The sequence below is a fragment of the Diabrotica virgifera genome, chromosome 7 (genome assembly GCF_917563875.1).
Source record: "Diabrotica virgifera virgifera chromosome 7, PGI_DIABVI_V3a".
Classification (NCBI taxonomy): domain Eukaryota; kingdom Metazoa; phylum Arthropoda; class Insecta; order Coleoptera; family Chrysomelidae; genus Diabrotica; species Diabrotica virgifera.
The window spans coordinates 204,607,240-204,619,275 of record NC_065449.1 but is presented as its reverse complement, the minus strand read 5'-3'; positions in this window follow the sequence as shown (position 1 = coordinate 204,619,275).

Below are 12,036 nucleotides of genomic sequence, written 5' to 3'. Positions count from 1 at the left end.
GCACCGAAGAACAGAGCGTCAAGAAAGTTGCCCAAGGTTGATAGCTCTAGATCGCCTGAAGTTGAAGAGACCACTCAATTTGCTCATTTGCAGATCGCTTAAATACGAGCAATTTATCGTCGCATTTACAGTTGTTGCCTTTGTTTATTTCGGACACACTGGGTGCTACCTCTTCCCCCTGAACGTCGACGTAATGGACTTGAATGACCCAGAGCATGATTGGCTTGGGGACAGAAATTGAATGGGGTTGTCTTTATCTCAGATTATTTTTAGGCATGGATGATGGCCGAGCTAAGCTTAGAAGACGAGTACCGCATTGTTGAGATTATGGTGTAGAGTGCCATCGCTTATAGTTCAAGGTCGCCTCTATTCTTCATCAGAGGGAACATGACAGCTCAGCGATACGTAGAAAAAATTCTAAAACCTCATATTATATCATATCCTATCTTCAGACGCTCCAGCATCCAATTTTCCTGCAGGTTAACGCAAGGCCACACATCGCGAGGGTCATAATGGGCTTCTTTGAACAGGTTGGAGTCAATCTTTTGTCCCAGACACAAGATCCCCAGATTTATAACCAAATTATCACGTGTGAGACATGATGGGTCGGAGACTTAATTTAGAGCATCTTCCTCAAACTTTGGGAACACTTTAGGAGGAGCTATTGAGGGCATGGAATGAGATACCCCAGGATATTGACCACTTAATCAGAAGCCAGCCCAGGGCCATCCAAGAAATCATCTATACATTAATTGACTTACACCTGTAAGTTGTTTCAATCATATTGAAATTTTGAAGTTTGTTTATTTTGCCACCCTGTACAACTGTACAAAATATTTTCAAAATATGATAATTTATAATGGATAATCGGATTGCTATGTCAATAAATTATCAAAATTTCATTTAACTTATTAATTTAAACTTAATTCAGTAAAGCCTATTCGGTTCTGAGTTTAGGACATGAAGTAAAATTAGGGGTTGAATTATACGGTGAAATTGGAATTTCTGTTCAATGTTCTCGTGAAACTGATGATAAGGCAGCATCTATTATTAACAGTTGTCCCTAACTGACAGAATGGTGGTTTAAAGCTATTTAGATAAATTAAACCCATATTACCTGTCACCATTCAACAGACTCGAATCATTAACTTTTCAGACACAATTTGCCGTAATTGTATCTCTCCTACCTAATAAAAATTCTAGTATAGCAAACAACCCACTAAAGCAAAACACACCTTTCTAAAAATTTAAAGAGACAGTTTGTTTCAGTCATGGTTTTTACAATTTACTATTTTCAGTGGGATTATGCCACAAGAAAATAGCTTCAGAACAATATGGCTTAGTGTGTACTAGGTTTTTTCCTGGTTTTCCCTCGTGATTTACTATGGAATCTCTAACGCGAGAATTTTACTGTCATCGTTGCATTTGGTTGTCTTTTTGAAGACAGATCACATGCTAGGATTTTTTTGTGACGGATATTCTTGAGTTGGGGTTGATTTCATGTAATCGAATGAACTATCTTTCAGTAAAGTCGTCCCAGGAACGCAACTCATAAATATTGGCTATATCATTTTAAACTCTTCTACTTACACTACTACTAAACACTAGAAAGTCAGGCTTAACTTACCTACCCAGAAAGCCGGAAGGGATCATTTTGGCCCCTCGTTCTTTAATCAATTAAAACTCAGTTTAAAGAAATTAAATCTACTCTAGACGATAGAATCTGATTTTATTTTTTACTTTCATTATTTAACACATTCGCTGCCTATCAAAAACATTCGGAACACCATACAGTTTGCAGTTTTTGATATTTGCCACACATTGCCTTGTTACAGCCGGCTGTAGCCGCGGCAATGATTGGAAGTATGATTTCCTTTACAAAATATTTTCAACTGATATTTTTGTCGTTTTTAGTTCCAGATTTCGGGAGGCAAGGTATGGGGTCCATAATTCTTCACACAGCCGAAGAATAAACTTACAAAGACTGAGTCTACTTCCAGTTATTTCTTGCTTCCTAGTTAAGAGTATTATAAAACACGTACATAGGCCATCGTCTTAAAGTTACTTTTTGTAGTATAAAGTCGCGTCATTTGGTCCTCTACACCCACAATTGTATCTTTGTGTTCACTTGTGTTCACCAACAATTTTATCTTTATTACGTAGATGATCAGTACCAGTATAAGGGTAACCATTTACAATAAACATACATAAATATAAGTTTACCCATCCGACAGGAATTTGAAAGAAAGGCTCGTCGAATTTCCGAGAAAACGATAATAACTTACACAGGGACAATTTGGCCCCTTTAGACATCTATGGTAGATTTGTTAGAAAAACCATTTAATAAATTTAGTAAACAATATTTTTTTGTGCTAAATAAGTCTTTGTATCAAAATATTAAAGTCATAAAATATGAAATTATTATTGCCTCAAATAAAAAAACTACAATAACTTCAAATCGCAACAGGGGCCAAATTGGCCCCTCCGACTTTCTAGTGTTAAAATGTATAATAATATATGTCTGAATTGCCAATATAAATGAGTCAGATTAAATAAATTATTAGAAAAATATTCTACTTAGCAACAACATTTGTGTTTAATTTAGTAGTATTTTGATTTTTGGGCGTCGTCGGTATTTGGGGTGACAACGACACCCGATTTGGGCGTCGAAACGTTAATAAAATTATTTTTTCAATTTAATTGTGGCTTATTTCCCATATAAATAGTTAATCTTTCCAATGCCTTCCTAAATTATAGTACGTGACAACCTGTATTATTTTTAAATGTTGATACATACATATTGTTTGTAACAGCTTCTGCAGTAGTAATAGAGTAAGCGAGTATCTCTCTTTATCTTACATCTCTACGATACTCAATCCTGCTTTTTACTTATTAGCCCGCTTAAATACATTTGGTTGCATTTGTTAATAATAAGTAACCAATACAATAATTTCGAAAATAACTGTCAAAACACCTTTTTGAATACGCAAATTTCCTGTTCCCACAGCCTCATATAACTGCACAACGATTTTAGCTGATCATTATCGCTGGTAAAACGCTAATCATGACAAATTCGTTTTTAAATTAAATTTATAAACGCTTTGACGCAATCCCTGAAAAAAAGTAAGTAGGTAATCGGATCTACACGAATTATTATTTATAATAATATGGTAATAGCGTCGGGAAATTTCAATGGATAATATAATAACCACACAAAATTACAGTGATACGAAATATTTCATTGCCATGTTCGAAACCATTGTAGCAGAAGATGACTCGTTACTTTCTGACGGCGCTCGCCCTTAAGACTGTTTATTAAATTATAATTTTTAAAGGATAATAATGCTAAAGAGACAGTAGCTTTTTGTAACTCACTGCAATTTTGGACAATATGAAACATGGATTGTAAGTATTTTTTAGTTTTAAGTATTGCTAATTATTTGTCATTGTTACATGTTCTTGATTATCGTTTTTTGTGCTTAACCCCCGTTAATATAGGCAAAATGACCTGACCTCACTTGTAGCCTTCAATTTTTTATATTTTTTACGTTATAATATATGATTAAATAATCCTTAAAAACCTGTTTTTTGGGTTTTGAAAGTGGCACATTTTACTGAAAAATCTGGAAAAAATTATATAGTTTTTGACAAAATTAAAAAATTAACCTGCGATCATCTCAAAAAAAAACGTTTTACGCTTTCTTAAAAAAATGCGTTTTTATCGATAAAATATGCATGTGAGGTTTTTGGAAATTTTTAAGTAATTGACTGCATCCCACCAACATAAAAGAAATCTGAAGGTTACCACGAGATTAATTGGAAATCTGTTCGTAAAACATTTCTGAAATTTCTTAATTTTCTGAAAATTTTGCAACTGTACTTAAAGAATGTTTGTGAATCCATTTTTTTTTCTATTAATTTATAGCACTTCATAACTTACTGGTTATACTGCTTACCTGAAACAAAAATATAAAGTATTAAGTACAGCATTTAATAGAAATCCAATATAGTATAGAAATATTATAATATGTATATAGAAATATATTTAATTTTTATAATTCTACGAGTTGACTATATATGTTATGAGAAAACTATTCAGTATGGTGCAAATGTTTGGCAATAAATTCGATATTTCGTAAACGAAGCATTTGCGGACATATGTTTATCGAGCAAGCAGGTGACTTGCTGCCACACTTCCACCATGTGAACAAGTCAAATCACAGCTCAGATGTTACCTGGGGCATATTAGTAAAAATATTTCACACATCCACGCTTAAGTTAGCATTTTCAACCAATGTTTCCTTGACGGATTACTTATACAGAGCTTTGACCCTCATATTTTTGTTAAATTATATCTTGGTGGTTAGCATGTAAACTTCACATAAGCACTGATGATGACAGGTGACACAGATAAAACCAGTCGACAACTAGTTATGTGATTGTGATGTAGCCCTTTTTAGGGATTTTAAATACAGGATGTTTCATTGGGAAAGTAACATACGTTAACTGTAGAAAGAGGACACTTAGGCGGTCTCAAGAATACCATACTTAATGGGTTTTACTCCAATAATGACAGATACTGGGTGTTTTATCTATTTTGCCATTTTCTTATTTGGTTTATAGCCTTTTAACCACACCGTATATTTATTTTATATTTGGCACGCAAATATCCTTTAAGGTGTGCAATAAATTAATTTATTTACAAATGTATAAAATCCAGGCCCGGATTAAAAAATATTAGAAAAATATTCCGACCCAAAAACAACACCCTGTACATTAAATTTTTGAAAATGGATTTTTTAGTTAAAAAGATGATGAAAAACTAAATTTAGTGGTATACTTTGAATTTTCGGCAAAATGATTTTTCTGGTCAAATTTTAAATTTGAATTCTGAAATTATGTGAATTGCGAGAGCTGTAAGTAGAAAAAAATTTAAATACAACTTACAACTTGTTAACCGCACTGTATATTTATGTTATATTTAACACGCGAATTTTCTTTAAGGTGTCCAATCAATTATTTTATTTACAATTATAAAAAATCCAAGTCTGGATTAAAAAATATTGTAAAAATGTTCCGACCCCAAAAAACATCCTGTATATTAAATTTTTTTAAAATGGATTTTTTAGTTGAAAATATGATGAAAAACTAAATTTAGTGGTATACGTTGAATTTTCGGCAAAATGATTTTTCTGGTCAAATTTTGAATTTGAATTCTGAAATTATGTATGTGATTTGCGAGAGCTCTAAGTAGAAAAAAAATTAAATACAACTTACAACTTGTTAACAGCACTGTATATTTATTTTATATTTAACATGCGAATATTCTTTTAGATGTCCAATCAATTATTTTATTTACAATTATAAAAAGTCCAGGTCTGGATTAAAAAATATTGTAAAAATGTTCCGACCCAAAAAAACACCCTGTATATCAAATTTTTGTAAATTGGATTTTGCTTTTGAAAAGAGGATAAAAACTAAATATAGTGGTATACTTTGAATTTTCGGCAAACTGATTTTTCTGATAAAATTTTGAATTTGAATTCTGAAATTATGTCAATTGCGAAAGCCCTAAGTAGTAAAAATTAAAATGCGACTTAATTTTAATTAATGCCATTATTTAATCTAAATTGGTAAAATGTTAAAACATTTTAGTGTTTTTTTATTATCTGTGACAAATAGTTTATGGCGAATATTCATCTTTAAATAATGAATAAATAATAAAGAGTCAATAAAGAATACATCACTTTAATTAACAAAGTATCTAAAAATTATAACAAAACAAAGAAAATGTGCAGCATAACACTATTCAAAACTAAAGTAATTATTCAAAATTACCACCATCAAAAATTATTGTTATGTGTCAAAATGTTAATATTTTACCAATTCAGATTAAATAATGGTATTAATTAAAATTAAATTATATTTTAATTTTTTTTTTACTTTAAGCTTCGCAATTCACATAATTTCAGAATTCAAATTCAAAATTTTACCAGAAAAATTATTTTGCCGAAAATTCAAAGTATACCATTAAAAAATTTAGTTTTTCAGCCTCTTTTCAAATGCAAAATTCATTTTAAAAAAATTTAATACACAGGGTGTTTTTTTTTGGGTCGGAACATTTATACAATATTTTTTAATCCGGACCTGGATTTTATTTATTTGTAAATAAATTAATTGATTGGACACCTAAAAGAATATTCGCGTGTTAAATATAAAATGAATATACAGTGCGGTTGACAAGTTATAAGCTGTATTTCAGTTTTTTTCTACTTAGAGCTCTCGAAATTCACATAATTTCAGAATTTAAATTCAAAATTTGACCAGAAAAATCATTTTGCCAAAAATTCAAAGTATACCACTAAATTTAGTTTTTCATCCTCTTTTCAACTGAAAAATCCATTTAAAAAAAAATTAATGTACAGGGTGTTGTTTTTGGGTTGGAATATTTTTCCAATTTTTTTTAATCCGGACCTGGATTTTTTACAATTGTAAATAATTTAATTTATTGTACACCTTAAACGATATTTGCGTGCCAAATATAAAATAAATATACAGTGTGGTTAAAAAGTTATGAAACAATTAAGAAAATGGCAAAATAGATAAAACACTCAGTATCTTTGTTATTAATGGAGTAAGACCTATTAAGTATGGTATTTTTGAGACCGCCTAAGTATCCTCTTTCTGCAGTTAACGTATGTTACTTTCCCAATGAAACACCCTGTATATACCTTTTATAAAGGATTTTACTGTTTTTTGTTTATTGTTTATTTTAGTATTTTCTTTACGATTTCATCACATTTTCTCACATTTTAAACCTTCCTTAGACTTCTACGAATGTTTTAAAATCGAAATTAACCAATTCGATTCAGTCATTCTGGAGCTGTTATAAAAAAATATACAACAAAATAAAATAACGTTTATTAAACGTCATTCAATGTTTACATATCGAGACCGTACCGGACAGACTGAGTGACTTGTCGCATTAGGATTTTAAAAGATAAGATTAGTTTATTTTTAAATAGTTCAAATCTTTTCGTACTATCTCTATGGACTTAAAATGCGGCACGTCACTGGTAAATTGCCAATCTCCACCTCAGCGTGAAGCTAAATATCGATTCAGACTAGTTATTATGTATATCAATGCAATTGTTGTAAGTAACTGACAAGTCTATTTGAGGCAGCAACAATGTCTGTCGAAGAACAAAACGAAGAACTGACATCTTTTTCTTTATTACAATCGCAGCGACGTCTTCATCTGCGTGCAGTGGATCTTAAAAGGTGCAAGACAATTGTGTAAGAGTGACCACAAGTCTGATATCGGAGTTTGTTGAGTCAAGACGTTTTGCGACGACACCATTACGGGCAGTCTGGGTCAATCGTGTTAATGGTAAATTAATCGGTCTTCTTACTGTATGTACGAGGTAGAGTCAAACAAAAACAGTGATATTGAAGTTTCATTTAATTGATTGAGTATGTCTAGAGTATCATAATTAAAGTCCGGATTATAAGCATTTTGCTTTTTTTTGTTTTTTTTTTGCTTATAATTAGGATTTTTAGTAAAAATGCTTTTTTTAAAGATATGTTGCTTATCTTTGTTTATTTTACTTCGTATGATAAGCTATAGTGAAATTTTATGTTACTTCCTGTCTTAAGCAAAATTCTATGAAGTATACAGAGCTATAAAACTCTGATAATTCAATAAACCATAAGAATTTTAATCCCTTAGGCTTAGGAGATAAACAGGAAACCCCATTGTTATACTTGTCATGTAATAAACGAATATTTGTCTGCAGACAGCCCAAATTTATTATATTGTTGTAAAATAGTACCGGTACATTTGTCTAAATTAAAATACGCACCAATCACATCTGCAGATGTTGAAAGAACTTTTTCTACGTATAAATACAGAATAAGCCAAATAAAAACGGAACATATGCAGTTAATACAGTGTATCGGAACTACGTTTGAAATAGTCGACCAATACAAAAGTTTGACACACATAAATCATAGCAACTCAACTACCTGTCTTCTTTTAGGCTAAGGCTACGCCAGACAAGCGACAATTTACGGCGCCATAAGAGCAGTAAAATGAAGCGCGAAAATTGGTCCCGCGGTGAGTGTAGTGGATGGCCAGACTGAGCTGTAAAATATCGCGAAGCAATATCGAACGGGTCCATCTTCAGCGTCGTGTCGCAAACAAATGGACCTAGGTCCAAATTTGTAGCTCATGTAGCCACAACCACGACGAAAACACTGTATTTACATCTCGCGACACGCCGTAATTTACATCCCCGTCTGGCCATGTTTTTTACTGCAGTTACAGCCACTTTATTTTACTGCTGTTACAGCGCCGTAAGTGCAGTAAAATGAAGCTGCCGTAAAAAGCATGACCAGATGGGGATGTAAATTACGGCGTGTCGCGAGATGTAAATACAGTGTTTCGGTCGGTGTTGTGGTTAGATGAGCTACAAATTTGGACCCAGATCCTTCTTACCAGGACCCATTTTCGCGCTTCATTTTACTGCCCTTATGGCGCCGTAAATTGTCGCTTGTCTGGTCGTAGCCTTAGCCTAAATGGAGACAGGTAGTTGAGTTGCTATGATTTATGTTTGTCAAACTTTTATATTGGTAGACTATTTCAAACGTAGTTCCGATACACTGTATTAACTGCGTATGTTCCGTTTTTATTTGGCTTATTCTGTATATGTATACAGATAGAAGACATAGCTTTTTACAAGAAAATTTTGAAAAACATATTATTGTTAATTGTTTTTTTTGCTAATGGCCATGAATTGAGAATATATTAATATGTTAATTATTTTTCGATTTTTTTTATTATATTATAGCTTAACATTTTGATAATTTTTTATTTATTGTTAATAATACGATAATTAAAAATAAATGTAATATAATGCTAATGTCCTTTATTCATATTTATATCATTATATGCATGTTTACTTACACGTTTTTTTTTCTTGAACCTTGCTTATTTCATAAAAACTTGCTTATTTTTGCGACATTTGTTGCTTATAAAAGTGCTTATTTTGATCTTTCTGTTATGCTTATAGTCCGGACTTTAATCATAATTTTACAATCGTTTATGACGTTTATGGACATAACACGGAAAAAAAATTACTAATAGTACCTAGGGGAGCGTTGTATTCAAAATTTGCAGTTACTAAAGCGTCATGGGGACCTATTGGGTTGTGAAGATTAGGTTCTAAAACCAAAAAAAGTTAAATTGAGCTTTCCATTTCAGTGAGGATTTTCCATTTTTTAATTTAATTTTCCATTTCCAAAAATCGTTTTTTCCGATTGTAGCGCCATCTATCCATAATTAGAAAAATTGTCTCGAATAAAAGTTGCTTAGTTTTACGTAAAGAATCCAAATCTACAATAAAATTGGGGGTTTCTATTTAAGATTTTAAAGTAACCCCCCCCCCAACCTACGTGGAGGTCGTGTTTGGTATCATTCGATAGATTTTTGAAAAATATTGAGCATGTATTTTTCAGTTTTTCGATCTGATGTTCATTTCGCGAAATATTAGCTTTTTTGTTAAACTTTGTGACGCCCGTTTTCTTATGCCCTGCTGAAATAATCATATTTTTTAAATATACACTCTTCTTCATGTACTTAAGTTAACTTGTCTTAATCTGACGTATTCGAGTTTTTCTAAGGATAGATCTTTTTTTACGGACTGCCCCCAACGCACGCACCTGCATTAAGATGCATTAAGAGTCCATATCGTCGGTATACTGCGAAAACCAGATAAATGACAAATTTTAAAATATTGAGTTAAGTATACCAAAATTCTCAGCTTTTTACGCTCTACCATTGATTATAAATATTCCATAAATGTAGTTATTAATCAATGGCTCTACATACAGGTAAAACCCAATAAATGATACGACTTACCATTCAGCAGATAATTTGTGTAATAAACAAATAAGTTACACCTAACCAACTTTTCATTTTCAAATAAAACAATATATCGCTACTTACTTCCATAAAATCAAAGTCCTGTTGCATGTAAAACCAACTAAGCGCACATATATATTTGCCGGACAACAATATATTTCTACTGCTGTATATCTACCATATTCAGTAAAAAGGTGATAAGTGTCTTTAATACAGTGTGATTTATTTTGATTTAAGGTAAAACCAGGTAAGTGATCGCAACTCGATCGTAAATTTAGGTTTATTCAGCTAGGTCTCTTAACTATTTCAAACTAATGATAGAATATTATTTCTGATATATGCATCTTTCACTAGCATATCGAATATCAAACACAACTGGTACGCTTAATTCAAAATAAAGCACTAAACTTTAAAAACGTTTTTTCTCGATTTCGGTATTTCGACATTTATCTGGTTTTCGTAGTATACCGACGATATATGGTAGGGGTACATTTACAGGGTACACAAGGTTTCTCCCTATGGAATTTTCCGACGCGCTCGAATAACGCGCAAAATTCCCGCTTGGGTCCTACCATAATGTTTCCGTTCCTAGATCAGAAGTCATTGCAACAATAAAAGTACAACTCATATATTTTATTCTGTCCACCTGGAATCTTGATTATTCCAATTTAGTTTAATAATCTGTTCTTTTCGTTTTAAACAATAGTTAATACCGATATTAAATATCTAGTTCAGTCTGATCTTAGAATTAAGTTTAAGTCAGATTATACCGCTTTAACCTGAGCACTTCACTGATTTATTTCAATTTGCAATTTCCTTGTACTAAATTGGTCATATACCCACTACGCTATAAATATAATATACAAACTTATAATTTATAATATACGTTCTTCGTAAGTAAAAAATTCTGCAAATATCGTGGATAGAAGACAGAACACTTCACCAACAAAGAGGTTCTGGTAAGGATGAATTGAATACAATCAAAACAAGAAAATTGTTGTCGGGCCATATTACACGTGGAGAGAGATACAACTCACCCCAATGATTATACAGGGAAAGATCCAAGAAAAGAAAAGCATAAGGAGAGGTAGAATATCATCAACTTTTCAGAGCAGCCCTCTGCAAAGTCCAGAATGCGACCAAGTACATTGTGTACTGCACGAACAGACATGAATGTGGTATGTGATGAAGACGTGATTAGAGAAAATCGTCGAATTTCAGAGTAATTTCAGAAAATGTTGGTGTGCATATAGGATATGTCCGTAATATCTATTAAGTGATCTATTAAGTCCATAAAGTGGATTGCAAAGTTTGTGCGAAATGGGTTCTTCGTCTTTTGTAAGAGGACCAAAAAAGTTTCCGAATGGAGCAAAACCTTGCGTCAATAATTGCTGACAATAATTGTCTTGGTGTCATAATTTTGAATCAAACAGTAAGCTGTCGTCGATACAATGAAACCACCCAAAAATTCCGCCAACAAACAAGTTGATTTCAACCTTCTGGAGAGGTCATGTAAACATTTTGCGACTCTGAAACACTCAGACTTTATATAACCTAGAGTGAATATTAATGCAAAACTATATAATGAAACTATGAACAAGCTTCATGAAACAAGCAGACGAAAAGTCCAGGGAAAATCTGACGTGGTGTCATTCTTCTGCACGATAATGCTCGGTCTCATGCCGACCAAGTAGTAAAATAAATATACAACCAAATAAAATGGAGTATATTAAGGTACATATCCACACAAGGGTGGCCCGCGCTCGGTGTAGCAGCTCCACATAGTGGATACGTTGGTGATCGCCGCTCGGCGCTCACCCTCTTCGATTCAACCGGTTTGCGGTTTATATGTAGGGGAGCGCAGGCAGTATCCATTTGAACAGCTACACCGATCGCGGATCACCGTTGTATGGATACGTACCTTAAGAGGAGTCACCCTATGGTCCTGATTCATCGCCTTACGATTTTCACATCCTTGGGACACTGAAGAAGGTGTTAAAAGGGAATAATTTTGAGTAGAATGAACAAGTACAAAACCGTAGAAGAATTTATTCAAGCAGGGGTTATATCGGTGGGTGAAACAATGGGATAATTGTCCTAATTCTTCTTCTTTA